Raw genomic sequence first — 15,216 nt, forward strand, 5'->3', positions numbered from 1 at the left:
ATTCTCAACCATCCAGTAAATCTGGAACTTAAACTTCACATGACCTACTGCTACAAAGCAGCTAATGTATTGGAAGGCATGAACAACTAAAGTGCACCTTTCAACAGAGATTGCAAACATAACAGCTATTAATAAGTGTCAAGCTGAATATTTGCAGCATATTTCAGCACATGCCTCTGACCCCTCTCCCACCCCCACAAAAGATATCACCAATCCCACTATCATAGCTTTTATTTTATAAAAGAGCATAGAAGTCAAAAGTGATATGCAATCTTTAAGAGGCCATTCAATGTATTAATTCTCCGCATTAACTATGCAGAGAATTCATGCATTAAATGGCCTCCTCGAACCCAGGCAGTAGACTCAAAGGAATTTATTAACAATGGATAAAGATTAGAATCATTTGCAAAGGCTTTGGGAAGAGATAATATCTGCCAGTTAACACTGCTGAAGGCACATACAAAACATGTTACTGTACAGCGCAATATCCTGCAACTCCACTCATTTTTATTCTTGCAACTTAAATTAGTAGAAGCACTAAATTGTCACAAAAATTCTAGCCAAAACTGGATAGGGTAAGCATATACATGGTCTGGTTTATTCACATACTGGGGAGATTGTAATCTAAAAATCAACAAAGTCCAAGATGAAAGCTCATTCATTTTATCTTTCACCAATCCCCAGTTGAGATTCTCTCGGGGAGGTCAAAACACCCGACCGGTTCTTCCCAGACCAACTACAAATGAAGGTGTTTAATTTGGTCATAGAAAAAGCATACCAAAGTATAATACTTACTGCCTTGCAGTATTGAGTGAATAAATAAAATTGACTAATTTTACATTTTATTTATCGGTTTCCCCACATTGCATTCTGCAAGAAAACAGATTTCATTACGGATCTCAGATTTGTCGGTGTAGGAACAAGGATCTACAGATGCTGGTTTATACCAAAGAGAGACAAAGTGCTGGAGCAACTCTGCGGTCAGGCTGCATCTATGGTGAAAAGGGACGAGCAACATTTTGGGTCGGGACCCTCCTTCAGTGCGTAGCAACATGCAAATTCAATTTGGGCAAGTCTCCATGATCTGAAGAAGAGTCACCTGTACTAGCCCTTCAAGCTAGTGGCCAAGTTACCATATCTTGCTACAGTGCTCTCAAGCAAAGATTTGAGAATTTGAAGCACACTATTTTTGTGGGGCAACTTGCAGCACAGCAAGTTCACAACTTCACAGCAAAAGTGAAGGCTCACCATTAGAAACAGAACAATTAAACTAGACAATTGAATACATACATCATGATCATAGAGCAGGACAAATGCCTATCTACCTAATCAGAGTCTGATAGAACACTTAACTGACATTAAAAAAGTTTAAGTCCTCATCGTCAGCTCACCTCAACTCTACCATTGGATCAATCAAGCTGCAAGCTGCTGTCCCACAGCACAAGAGACCAGTATTCAATCTGGACCTTTGCCCATGCTCTGTAGGTTATTTGACCACTAACTTGCCTGGGTGTAAGTTAATGATAAAACTCTGGGTAGATTTAGACCATGTGGACAGAATAAAGTGGGCTTTATGTAGAATTAGTGTTGATGCACAGCTGGCCAGCATTACTGTGGTCAGTTTGTGTTGCATCTCCACAACTATCAACTGACCCAAATAGCCTGCAGTGCAAAGGCTTATATTCCTCAATGTAAAGCCAGACAAGAAACCATGCCCAACAGGACTTGAACAGGGTGTTGGCAGTGATCAGAACTTAATTTTATACACTCACAATCCTCAAATATATTCAAGGGGCAGACTCAAACACGGCAGCCACTGAAGCATTCACTTGAAATAAACAAAGTATAATCTTGGAATTCTATGGTGTGCATGTGGTCAGCCTTGGTAAAATAATGGCACTTCATCTTAATTTCACATGCAGTCTTTCCTTCATCCCTTCCATTTTGAGAAAGAGTCTGAATTGCTTTGAACAAACACTGTGGACCAATTTAAGAATTCACAAGTGGCTTGATAGCTTCAGAATTCCCCACTCCTGCAAACAGATAGCATATTCATTTAAGCATTCCAAAAGTCATACAACTAGTTTTAATTGAACGGTTTGTAATTCAATCTACTAAAATAAAGTGATTTAGGAGATTGGATCTTTTGCGTGAGCAATCGCAAGGTATTGTTTTACATTAACTCAAATTCAAGGCATCCAAGAGAATTTCAAACTAAGAAATCTACTGCATTGCCAATGTATAATCGTGTAACTGCAGGGACTGGAATTCTGAAATGGAGAATACTGCTGGGGGGAATCAACAGATCTGGCAGAATATGGGAAAGAAAGAGTTAAATGCTTCTTGAAACATTAACTGGAAACACTAGAAACTACAGATGCTGGAATCTTGAGCATAAAAACTGGAGGAATTCAAGTCAGGCAGCATCTGTGGAGGGAAATGAATAGATGATATTTTAGGTAGTCCTGACCTACAGTCTGTAGGACAATAACTGCAGATGCTGGTACAAATCAAAGGCATCACAAAATGCTGGAGTAACTCAGCAGGTCAGGCAGCATCTAGGAGAGAAGGAATGGGTGACGTTTTGGGTCGAGACCCTTCTTCAGATTCAGTTTGAAGAAGGGTCTCGACCCAAAACATCACCCATTCCTTCCCTCCTAGATGCTGCCTGACTTGCTGAGTTACTCCAGCATTTTGTGATACCTCTGACCCACAGTCTGTTCATTTTCCTCCACAGATGCTGCCTGGACTGTTGCTGCTACTCCAGTGGATGTCTGGAACATTACTGTTTTTTTCCACAAATGTTGTAGGAACTACTGAGTACTTCCAGCATCTTTTGTTTTTATTAGTTTAAAATAGATTGACATAAAATGGCATTTAAATCAAACTTCAAATAGTCCATTTTAAATCACATGCAGTTAGCTACAATTGCTGCAAGACAAGGCAAAAACCCTCGCACTAAGTTAGGAGGGATTCCCCATTCTAGCATAGAGGTTCTGAAAGCAACACATTTACTTTAGGATCCCAAAATGATTGTAGCCAAATTATTTCTGAACTGCAGTCCTAAAACAGGAAGAGTGCAACCAATTAATATGTTCCATGGAACAGTTTCAGTCACTCTTTCTACGAGGACTTCTGGCCAGGAAACAGACTCCTTTCGCAGAAACATGGAACTGCAAATGCTGGTTTACAAAAAAAGAGTGCTGGAGAAACTCAGCAGGTCAAGCAGCATCTCTGGAGAATATGGATAGGAAAAGTTTCAGGTTGGGGCCCTTCTTCAGACAGCTTTTCGACAATATCGTTATATGGGCATTACCGTCAATAACCAACACTAAGGAAACTCTACACCTCTCCAGATGGAAGAGCCAATTACAGAGGCAAGAGCCAAAGAAATATTGGCCCAAATGGCAAAGAAAAGAGTCTTGAAATTCTAATATATTATTCTTAAAAGAATACATAAACTTCAAGCTGTCCTGCTACATGTTAAAAGTGAGCAAGAACCAAAAGGTTTATCAGCAGTTTTCAACATCACTTTTTTTGTTGGCATCAAGATCAACTCAAACCCATTCCTTCGGAGTGGCCGCTCCAAGCATGCCCTGCTGAGCAGAAGGTAAAATTTCCAAGGTAGCCCCTCAAATGATCACTCAATTGACGCGTTTGAGCCATCTTTCATAAGTCTCCAGTACCAACCAAGAAAAACCAGCCATGCATTTATTTTACACAAATCCAACATGGTGTGACAAATGACTTGCAGTCAATGCAACACAGGACATAGGGTCACAATCAAAAGGACCCCAAAAACAGTGAACTAGTCTAACCGGCAAAGTGAACATGATACCTAATAGTCACTCTGATCAAGCATGAAACGCATCAGTTGAAACGATGCTCAGAGGGCCATCTAAAAAGGCCACTGAATTCCAATGGCAACAGTAAACAACAATTTTACACTCAAATCTACATTCGGTACTTTTTGCAAAGGCTTTTCAGAAAGTCCACATTCAGTTTAAATTACTTTGGAGGTACAGTACAGGCCCTTCAGCCCACTGACTCCACACACTAACACTACCCGATACACATTAGGAACAATTTTTATTTATACCAAGCCAATCAACTTACAACCCTGTATGCCTTAAGTGTGGGAAGAAACCGTAGATCTCGGAGAAAACCCAGGCAGGTCACGGGGAGAACGTATAAACTCCTTACAGACAGCGCCCGCAGTCAGGATCGAACCCTGGTCTCCGGTGCTGCAAGGTAGTAGCTCTACTCCGACGCCACCACACCACCCGGTTGCCAAAAATCAGATTCATAGGTGAAGATAAAGTCACTGACATGAGTTATGGCATCTCATTAGTATAAACACAGCAAATACAACCAAGAACACAATTTATTTCCCTTCATGACCCAACACCCCAAAGCTCTGTCAATGCTCTGTGGAAAGCACTACCAATTTGCCAACAAAGGCCCAAACCATGTCATGAACCATATTATTGCAGTTAAAGTGGCAGTGCACCATTCTGTCCTCTAAAGATATGCTCAAGCATTCGAGTTAGAATTAAATCCATCACTTTCTCTTGCAAAAGCGCTAGGTCCATGGTACAAAAGGATGGAAGCTGTCAAAGTAGCAACAATATTACTGTCACAAAAAGTTTAAGAGGTACTGCCTACCATTTGAAGTCAGATCCAGCATAGGTAGAGTAACGTGGTGTAGTCTGGAACGAGAGATGGTCACACACTTGTGCACCAAAGCCCAAATGTGGCTGGTCTATTACTATAGTAACTAGAGGGTGGAGAAACAGTGTGGAATATATTTAGGCCAAGCCTGTTTGCCAAGCGTGCATATGACGGAGCACATGAAGTCATGTAAGTCGTCAACATCACAAGGGGGAAACTCGTTGAGCAACTTCGCTGGTCCAACAGCATGTAAACAATTTCTATTTATGGAATGGCCCAAGGTATTTCACATGCCCGTCAAATCAAATAAAGATTTGACCCCAAGCCACATCACAAGGATAGAGGAGCAAAGCCTCAAGCCCTTTTGAAAAGTCACTTTGGTTGTGAGAAGGTTTGGGGAAGATCAATCCACAGTTGAAGGAGAAACAGGCAGCAATTAAATTCAGGGATGCTCGAAACAAAGTTATTCACAATGTTGGACTGACAAGATTACAGGAAGAGGCATTGTCATGGAGCTACAAGTAAACAAAAGTAAACACCTCTGCAAAAGCAAAGCACTGATAAAGTGGAAGACAACAACATTTTAGTGCGAATGACCAAGACATGGACGAAAGTCAAGACATCTTGAGATTAATAGTTCCAATATACAGCTTAAAAACTAGTTTGAGTTTGAAAGACCATTTTAGATATGGGTAGGTTCAAAATTTAGTCAGAATTTTGTGAAGAAAATTTTGTTTTGAAGAATCCACCACCAACAACAAAACCTGTTTTGAAGGCACATTTCCACAACTGCAAAACTATTTGCCAATTCATTCAGCCTCCAGAAAAATAAACATCTCCCATCAGGCAGAAACATTTAAAAAATTTGGCATGCAAATTGGAAGCTGCAAGTATAGCTGCGGTTTTGGGAATAACTGATCATTGGAGATTCTACAAGCACACAACAAGCTTCCTTCACCAATTAATTTGAGCCCTTTTTCTAGTGCTATATAACAATTAAAACATGGGTTTTAAGTAAAGTCAGCCAGGACCTCCAAAACAAAGAAAACAGGTCATTTTTAATCTACCCCAATAGTTACCAGGCTACATATGAAGAACACAGGGGGTTACCAGGCTACATATGAAGAATGTAGGATCACAACTAACACCAATAAACAATTGCAGCTCAAAGTACATGCGTTCTGCTATTATAAACAAGCTAATATTTTGGATTTTTCAATGAGATATGGACATTTTATACAATCACAAGTCCTGTGATGAATGTTGTAATTACAAGGAAACAAAACGTCCAGAAACATTTTCATTATAATTCGTGTTTTGCACAAATCAACATCCAAATGCTTGACCAGGGAACATTTGCGCACTATGGCAAGGAAGTCTCAATTTCCACATACAGCATTCAATTATCTTTCCAAGCGAACGGCAATCTAACGCAACATTGTTTTGTTTGGAAAATAGAGGTATGTTGCGTATATAATAGTATATAATGGTTAAGCCATCCTACTTAAAGGTTAAATCATCCTACTTTGCTCTGCACCATCCAACAAGACTTCTCTCCACTTTACCTGCTTCAGCAAAGCATTCTCCTCCAATTTGCCAATATCCATGGACTGCAAGCAAGGACCTAAAGTTACACGCTCTTCTAATGGTGCTATCTGGACAGCAAACTTTACCATTTGGAGCGGTGTTTGCAGAAAAGAAAATGTTCAAAAATGTTCAATGAAAACCCCCAGAAGTAATTTTCAAAAAAGGGCATTTTCCTAATAGGTAAACCACAAAATAGGAAAATAGAGGTTGGGTGCAAATCAACCTGTGCAAGAGATTTCACAATAGAACAAAATACATAGTTGCACAAACCTCAAAAAAGATTAGTTGTTCCTTCGCTCAGTCCACCTTAACCAACCTGATCTCCCAGTGGCTCAGCACTTCAACTCCCCCTCCCACCCCCAGTCTGATCTTTCTGTCATGGGCCTCTTCCATTGTCATAGTGAGGCCCACCGGAAATTGGAGGAACAGCACCTCATATTTCACTTGGGGAGCTTACACCCCAGCGGTATGAACATTGATTTCTCCAACTTTAGATAGCTCCTGTCCCTCTTTTTCCCCTCCCCAGTTCTCCCACTGTCTTCCTGTCTCCAACTACATCCTTTCTTTGTCCCGCCCCCTCCCCTGACACCAGTCTGGTCTCGACCCGAAACGTCACCCATTCCTTCTCTCCTGAGATGCTGCTTGACCCGCTGAGTTACTCCAGCATTGCGATATCTTCAAAAAAGATTAGTGCTACCCAGTCATGTGCTGATTGAGCATGGTGCACATTTTCAAACCTGCAGGAAAATTGTCAACTAGCTCAGGTTTAAAAAATACTGTGCAGAAACTCCATTATGGTAAATCATGTGTGCTTTTGGATCCATAGTATGGCAAGCAAGTTCTTACCAGCCTCCTCACCTTTTTCCATATTAGCTCTGAAATAGCTTCAATGCCTGGGCACTGAATACAAATCGCAGAAGTCACTCAAGTCAAGACAAAATACTGCATATTCTGCAAATCATGCATTCATCAATAGTTAGCCATACTATTTCAATTAACAATTTAATGCCTCCTTGAAAGACTCCTGCCTCTTGTTCTTCCAAAATGTTCCACTTATAAATATTGCAGGTCCAAATTTTACTTTGATCCATTTTCAATTAATATCCAAAAGCCAAAAGGGGGTACACTAGTCATAACAATAACATTAGAGTTGTGATGGTGATTTAAAGGGAAATAACAAGGATCAACACGTAGCAAAATTAAGACAAATCAGATGCCGTTACCACAAGCCTGCTTGTGTACACACAAAGAAATGCAACCCTCCGCCTTGACATTCAGTGATCCAGCTACCACAGCTCTGTAATAGAAAATCTCAAGATTCAAAATCCACAAGAAATTCCTTTCTAGTCTTTAATGCACAGCTCCTTCGGAAGCCCAGCCTTCTCGTTCTACTAGATTTTCTGGGCAAGCATCATACCTCGGCACACGTGACAATAAACTAAACTCAACTCAACTGTCAGCATACACTTTAATCCTAGGCTTCAATTACACCTCTCATTCAGCAACTCCAATTATGGCCTAACCTGCTCAACCTTAATTATAATAACCCCTTCCTTGGAGGAGTAAATTAAATCAATTCAATTTTCTCTTGAAAGGAGACCAAAACTGTACACGGTACTCCAGTTGCCGTCTCCAATTCCAAGCAGCTGTAAAAGTACTCCCACTTCTATACCACAACCCCGAGCATTTGAGACCATTTTATTATTTGCTTTCCTAAATACTTGCTGGACAAACATGCAAACCTTGCGCTTCAGTTAAATGAAAGCCCAGATCCTTGCACACAGCATTCTGCCTTCTCTCCAGAAAGCAATATGCTGTATTTCTATTCCCAATAGGATGAATAACCTCACATTCCCCAACATAGCTCTCTTCCAAATATTTGCCCACTTGCTTATTTTTTTTGCAGCCTCCGAACATTGTTACTTTCCTCTTCACTTGGCTTCACATTCTGGCGAAAAGCGGTGAGGCATTTGGCCTGGTTATCGAAGTTATTAATATGGACTGTATACTCAGGACCCCAGCACAGATTCCTGGAACATCCTACTCACTGCAGCTCGCTGATCTGGAAATGACTTCTCCAGACTTTGTCTCACAGCCAATTCTCAATCCATGTTATTATTTCTCCTAGAACTCTCGGTAGCAAGGACTAGGTTTATACTAAAGATTATAATGTAGCATTACAAGTCATACAAAGATGATAATGCTCCAATAGACATCTTTCAAGCCGTCACCAACATTGTGACTGCAAGATTGGAACAGAGGCAACTTTTGTAGCCAACTCTCCTATACCCAGCATTAGTACTAGATGTGAACATTGATGCAATTATAAAGCTCAATGCATCTACTTTTTTTGAGGAGATTTGGTATTTCATCGAATACTTGAACATCTACAGGTGTATAATAGGGGGCACATTGACTGGTTGCATCATGGCCAGGGTCACCAACTCAAATGCCCAGGAACAAAGAAGGTTACAAAAAGTGGAACTGCCAAGTCCACCACAGGCATCTTCCCAATGGATCTGTAGGAATCGCTGCCTCAAAGGCAACCACTATCAACGACCCTGGCCACGCTCCAACTCCACTCCTATCTGAAGCTACAGGAGCCTGAAAATTGACCTCCAGGTTCAGGAATTGCTTCTTCCCGACAACCAGCCCATTGAACACGACAAACACCAAATGGACTATCAAACTGTTTTAGTTGCACTAAGGATTTTGGACCTTTTGAGTTTTGCCATGAACATCGGAGTTTATTTATTTTTTGAACTTTGTTGATTATGTCATCCATTGAGAAGTGTTTACAGACCCGTTATACTGCTGCACTGCAAGTAAGAATTTCATTGTTCCTTTTCAATAAAAATATCAATTAAACACTAGAATCTTGAATGTGAAACAACAATTCTCTACAATGCACATAGGGGGCTCCACATGCTCGACTTTGGGTGGGGGGGGGGGGGGGGTTGGACAGGAAGGAGGTCAAACTAAGTAGGGTGGTGTGAAACAGGCTCTTGCTATGCAAAAAACAACTGGTTCCTGTCAAGGTCCCAAAAATTTGCTTGCTAAATCAATAGAACTACAGGACAGATTAACAAAATCAAGATCAAAGATCTGCCTTGTGTACAAGGACATGTTATAGTTCACACCTGCTCTGAAAGCAGTATACAAGTTTGTGAGCAAAGTAGAAAATTATACAAATGTAGGAAATTAAAAGGGCAGAAACATTTCACCCACAAAATGCAAAAATCAATTAGTATTTCAAAACACTGTTAGCCATCCACAAACACTCAAGTTGGGAACAGCTGCTGTCTACAATCCACAGAGAGGATTTCTGCCAGAAATTCCCATTCTCTTAATCCTTCAGTGAGAATGAAAATAGTGAAACCAACCAAGTGCAAGGCATGGAACAAGTTTAATGTTTTTTGGCATTTGCCCATTCTCCTCAAGGGGCCAGAATTGCCGAGTGTGCCATTACACAAATTGCTGCTTGGCACCAAGGAATTGACCCGTTGAATCAGGAATAAAGGCCGTCACGCTCTTATGCACAGTTACCAGCGAGATTTACTGAGTATTGAGAGCTTGTGAGTGGTGGCCAATTTCCGCTCTTCCCAGGGGCCAATTGTAATGAAACTATACCAACACTCTCGGGTTGAGATTAGCTAACCTCAGGCCAGTTTACAAAACATCCAATCCTACTTAAGAACTTTGAACAGAAACTTCAGGATTTCTGCTGACAAGGCAAGTCCACTCTGCACAAGGATCCAAATGGACAAAAACAATATATTTTTTAAAATTGTGTATGGTTTTTTAAATATTCAAATTGGGATTTAAAACTGATGGCTGGTGCAAAATCAGGATTCTATACCCTCTTGTACAGGGATTTCATCGGCTGACCCTACTTGGATATGATGTTTCCAGTAGTGGGAGAGTCCAGGACCAGAGGACACAGCATCAGAATAAAATGATGTACTTGTGGAACATTCAGTCTGAAGAAGGGTCTCGATCCGAAACGTCACCCATTCCTTCTCTCCTGAGATGCTGACTGACCTGCTGAGTTACTCCAGCATTTTGTGAATACCTTCGTATTGTACCAGCATCTGCAGTTATTTTCTTATACTACCTGTGGAACAGAGAGGATGAGGAATTTCTTCTGCCAGAAGGGGGTGAATCTGTGGATTTCATTGCCACAGATGGAGATGGAGGCCAAGTCAATGGGTATTTTAAAGTGGAGATTGATAGGTTCTTGATTAGTAAGGGAGCCAAAAGGTTGCAGGGAGAAGGCAGAAGAATGGGGTTGAGTGGGGAAATGGATCAGCCATGATCAAATAGTGGAGCAGACATGGGTCAAATGATCTAATTCTGCCCTCGTCTTATTATCCTTCTCAGCAAGTTTGTCTAAAACTGCTATCACAGAAATATTCTGGCAACGTAAATTAGTTCAATTTTAAAATTGCCGATGGATATAAAAGCCCAAATTCTAGCCTCTCAAGATAACTCCAATTCTCAATTTACAATTTCAAGATAATATACATATGAAATGAAAAATCAATAAAGGGCAAACGTTGATTAGAGGTGGATGTTTGGTTTAAATGGCAGAGAAAACTAATAGTATTCAGTTTGTGCAATATTTAGCAAAGATAGTATTCAGTTTGTGCAATATTTAGCCGTGGGAATGATGAATACAAGGATGTTTCAAAACCCATGACATCACAGGCATTGTGAAAACAGCAGTGTTTAAGGTTTACTCAATCCATCATTTTATTCTAGTGTATCAGAATTCTGCGTTAAATGACTCATGCCACCCAGTCAACAACATTACTACTGCATTGCGAAAGTCTAGACAGTGGACTCTGACACAGACTGCCCAATTCAACATTTGCATAGAAAGTGAGTTAGAAGAGGCAAAGAAAAGACAAAATTAATTCCTCAGTCTCCAATGTTGGGGGAGTCCAGAACAAGGGGCCACAGTTTAAGAATAAGGGGTAGGCCATTTAGAACTGAGATGAGGAAAAACCTTTTCAGTCAGAGAGTTGTGAATCTGTGGAATTCTCTGCCTCAGAAGGCAGTGGAGGCCAATTCTCTGAATGCATTCAAGAGAGAGCTAGATAGAGCTCTTAAGGATAGCGGAGTCAGGGGGTATGGGGAAAAGGCAGGAACGGGGTACTGATTGAGAATGATCAGCCATGCTCACATTGAATGGCGGTGCTGGCTCGAAGGGCCGAATGGACTCCTCCTGCACCTATTGTCTATTGTCTAACACCGATGGATGACTTGTTTGTCTGTCACTGCATTGATGGATGCGGCTTGTGGCTGCACGGAGCAGTGGTGGTGGACACCGACACTGAAACATCACCTGGCCAGGCCGACCATTGAAATTCTGGCCCAGTTCTTTTTCTGCCAGAAGGAAGGAAGGGGCCTTTATGGTCAAATTAAAACAACTTCTAAAATTTGAATTTGGAAGAGCACAGGATGTCACCCACCACGTAGTGACTCAAGGTGGTCTACCATCTGATACTTGTACCTAGTATGATTTTGCCTAATTTATAGCAGGATTGCCACTAAACGGCATGCAAAAAAAATTAAAACAATTTCACTGTATGTACTCTGTACACGTGACAAAAAGTACCACTGAACGCCCCACCCTGAGGAAGCATTAAAAAAAAAGCAAGATGCAATGATTAAAACATCTACTCACTGTGAGTGGGTTGTTCTACTGGAAAACAGAATATTCATCCATTCTCCTTCCCCTCCCCCACCTCCAGGCAACAAGTTTGTCATGAAATAATCAAAAGAATAATTACCCACCCTTCAGCGTGGATGCAAATGAGAAGTCTTTCAGCAAGTTCTTGGAGCGTGTGAATAGCAAAATCGACGGGACGCACTGAACCAGACAAGAGTGGTCAGGCTACTGAATAATCTATTAAGTTACAGGGAAGTACCAAACTCTGCCTTTCACTTCCCCAATGATTCAAAGAGCACTTGTTCCAACATACTGGGAGAGGATTTGAATTTCAAATTGTCTCTGGCATTTACCCAAGTCTCAACTAATATCTGACAGCCCAATTCCACAAACATTTAGGAAAGTTCATAATCCAGATGAGTAAAATAGCATTTTAGTTACTACCACTAAATACACACGTGGCATTCTGTTCCTATCTTGAGAGTGGGGCCATGGAGTACAATCCAGCTTACCAAGAAACACCTCCATTGCCAAGACCCTTGGCTTTGTCTAAAAAAAAAACTCACTCCATTAACATTAAATAGAGAGGGGAAAAAAGTAGACACATTTGACCACCCCACATTTCAGCATTATCAAATGACTTTGCCCAAAGTTTGAGCAAGCCTAAGTCACCTCAACCATGACAACAAACTCAAAAGAAGTAAACCTGCAGCTGCTGGAAACCAGAAAATGCTGCCTGACCAACTGAGTATTTGCAGTATCTATGGAAAGGGTTAGTGGTTCAAGCTTTGAAAGGATTTTTGGCCAGAAACCATTAAGAGTTAATGTTAGTGTTTATTCACAAAATGCTGGAGTAACTCAGCAGGTCAGGCAGCATTTCAGGTCGAGACCCTTCTTCAGACTGAAGAAGGGTCTCGACCCGAAACGTCACCCATTCCTTCTCTCCTGAGATGCTGCCTGACCTGCTGAGTTACTCCAGCATTTTGTGAATAAATACCTTTGATTTGTACCAACATCTGCAGTTATTGTCTTATACTAATGTTAGTGTTGAAACATTTAGTGTTTGTTATCAAAATCTATTGTCAGTTACCTCAGGTTTGAAACGTTAACTTTCCACAGATGCTGCCTGACCAGCTGAGTGTTTGCAGCACTGTTTTTATGCCAGCTGATCAGACTTCTGATACATAGGAAAGCCAGGTCAACATGGCAAGAACAATGGTCCCAATTCCAGACTTCAATATCAAAGTCCTTTATCTCAAAATTTTCTTCAAGGTCTGCACCGTTGCATAAATTTAATTACTCAATGCCTGCAGATCAACTGAAGGCCAAGAAACATTAACAGTTTCTTCGCTTGCTCCCAAAATTAGAAATCATTAGCTAACAATTTACATCGATTGTTGTTACAAAACATTAATTCTCCAACTTCATATCGATTACTTTTTAGACCCAGAGACATTTTTCCTGTACTCTTAACACTCTCTAGAGTATTTGTAAAAGTGTCTAAGAAAGCTTTGGTTTAAGGCAACCCTCCAGGTCAAAAAAGTAATCAACAGGACTGCCTGGAAATGCACTTTAAAACAATGGATCAAATTCACACATACAAATGATCAAGGACAACTAAGGTGGTATTTATTCACAAAATGCTAGAGTAACTCAGGTCAAGCAGCATCTCGGGAGAGAAGGAATGGGTGATGTTTCGGGTCGAGACCCTTCTTCAGAAGGACAACTAAAGTTCATTCATTCATACACATTTCTGATGAAACAATCTTGCCTTGTTACAAGACTGAATGAAATTTAATATTTTCCCCACTTGACAATTAGACAGCAAGAACTGTCCAAACATTTCAGACATTATGATTACAGCAATTACCACATCCAGAGAAATATTTTACGTACCTAGATAGGTTAAAGAGTATTAAAGAATTTCATGCCAACTGAACCTTTGGCAATGGCATGTTTAGTTATTTAACTACACCAAACAGTGCAGGGCTTTAAATGGAGAATCGATTCAGTCAATCTATGCTCCAGTTTAAAAATTAGCCAAATCTGTTACTACAAATCTTCCAAAACAGAGTCTTCTATTAACCATCAAATGTACTTTATACCATTCCCATCATGTTTACATTTCAGGTCAGCTTAACTTTCTCAAACTAAGTGACTCAGTAAAATTGTCACAAGTGTGTAGTATCTTTGGGGAACAAAATGTCAAGCTCTGACCCCATAACTGGTATGAATGGACAAGCCTTCAGCATGCTCCAGATAGTTACACCCAGAAGTTCCACACAAATGCTTCTTTATCATTGGCACGGATATCAACCAAGGGCACATCTTCAGTCGATTGGCATAATGCTATCAGTTGCTCCACATAAATAGCATTTTCCTTTAATACAATTAGCAAGCTTCAAGCAAGTAGTTTGTTGTAAGACAATGGGAAAATGATTGCATTTATTTCTCCCTTGTTTTAACAGTGCCAAGCTGGAGATTCTTTATCCATACCGCAGAGATCAATTTAAAACATAGTTTTGTCATTAGCACAGGACTACAAAAAATAGTACAAACCAAAGTAAAATAGGGATGCTTAAAAAGAGAGAACCAAAAAATGGCCCACCCAAACCACTCCCTCCCCATGTACTTTCCCCTGTAACTAGAATACCTGTTCCTAAATCTCCACCCTTAGATCCATCAAAGGATCCAGCTGCCCTTCCAGGGGAATGAGGGAGAGGCAAGGTGGAAGGATGGAGGTAGAAATGCACATGTATCAAGGGAGAGGGCCCCTACATACCTTACTTAAAATTGGATAATTCAATATTTATGCTGTTGGATTGTAAGCTACCCAAGCAGAATCAGAGATGCTCTTCCAGTTTGCAAATGAGGGCCACGACAGAAATGTCAGTATGGAAATCAAGGATAAATGGCAAGCAACTGGGAGATCTGGCAGGCCTTGCTGACTGATTGCAAAACAGTCGCAGGGATTTGGGAAGCTGCTTTTACCCACATTTTAGTGAATTAATAATGATGTAATACATCAAGCTGGAGACCTTTAGGTTTTAATTATTGACAATGTGAATAAAACAAGTTAGATCTGGCATTTCCCCATCTTCACTATTGGAAATTCCCTGCATTTCAATCCTCCCAACTATTTCAACAGTGGATAAAAGCCAACTTTCCAAACGTACACAGGATTTTTGTCACCACAACTCTACAGCACAAGCAATATTTCCAGAAACCCACCACAACTTCACTTGCATAGCTCCCCCTGAATATTTATGACAATACAGCATGGT

The 15,216-nt window shown here is 40.6% G+C and overlaps 1 protein-coding gene across 2 annotated transcripts in view; it reads right to left on the reverse strand.

Annotated features, from left to right (window-relative positions):
* spsb1 (splA/ryanodine receptor domain and SOCS box containing 1) overlaps nucleotides 1-15,216 on the reverse strand; it is a 68,791-nt gene that overhangs the window by 25,586 nt on the left and 27,989 nt on the right. The window lies entirely within an intron of this gene.

The sequence above is a fragment of the Rhinoraja longicauda genome, chromosome 30 (genome assembly GCF_053455715.1).
Source record: "Rhinoraja longicauda isolate Sanriku21f chromosome 30, sRhiLon1.1, whole genome shotgun sequence".
Taxonomy (NCBI): Eukaryota; Metazoa; Chordata; class Chondrichthyes; order Rajiformes; family Arhynchobatidae; genus Rhinoraja; species Rhinoraja longicauda.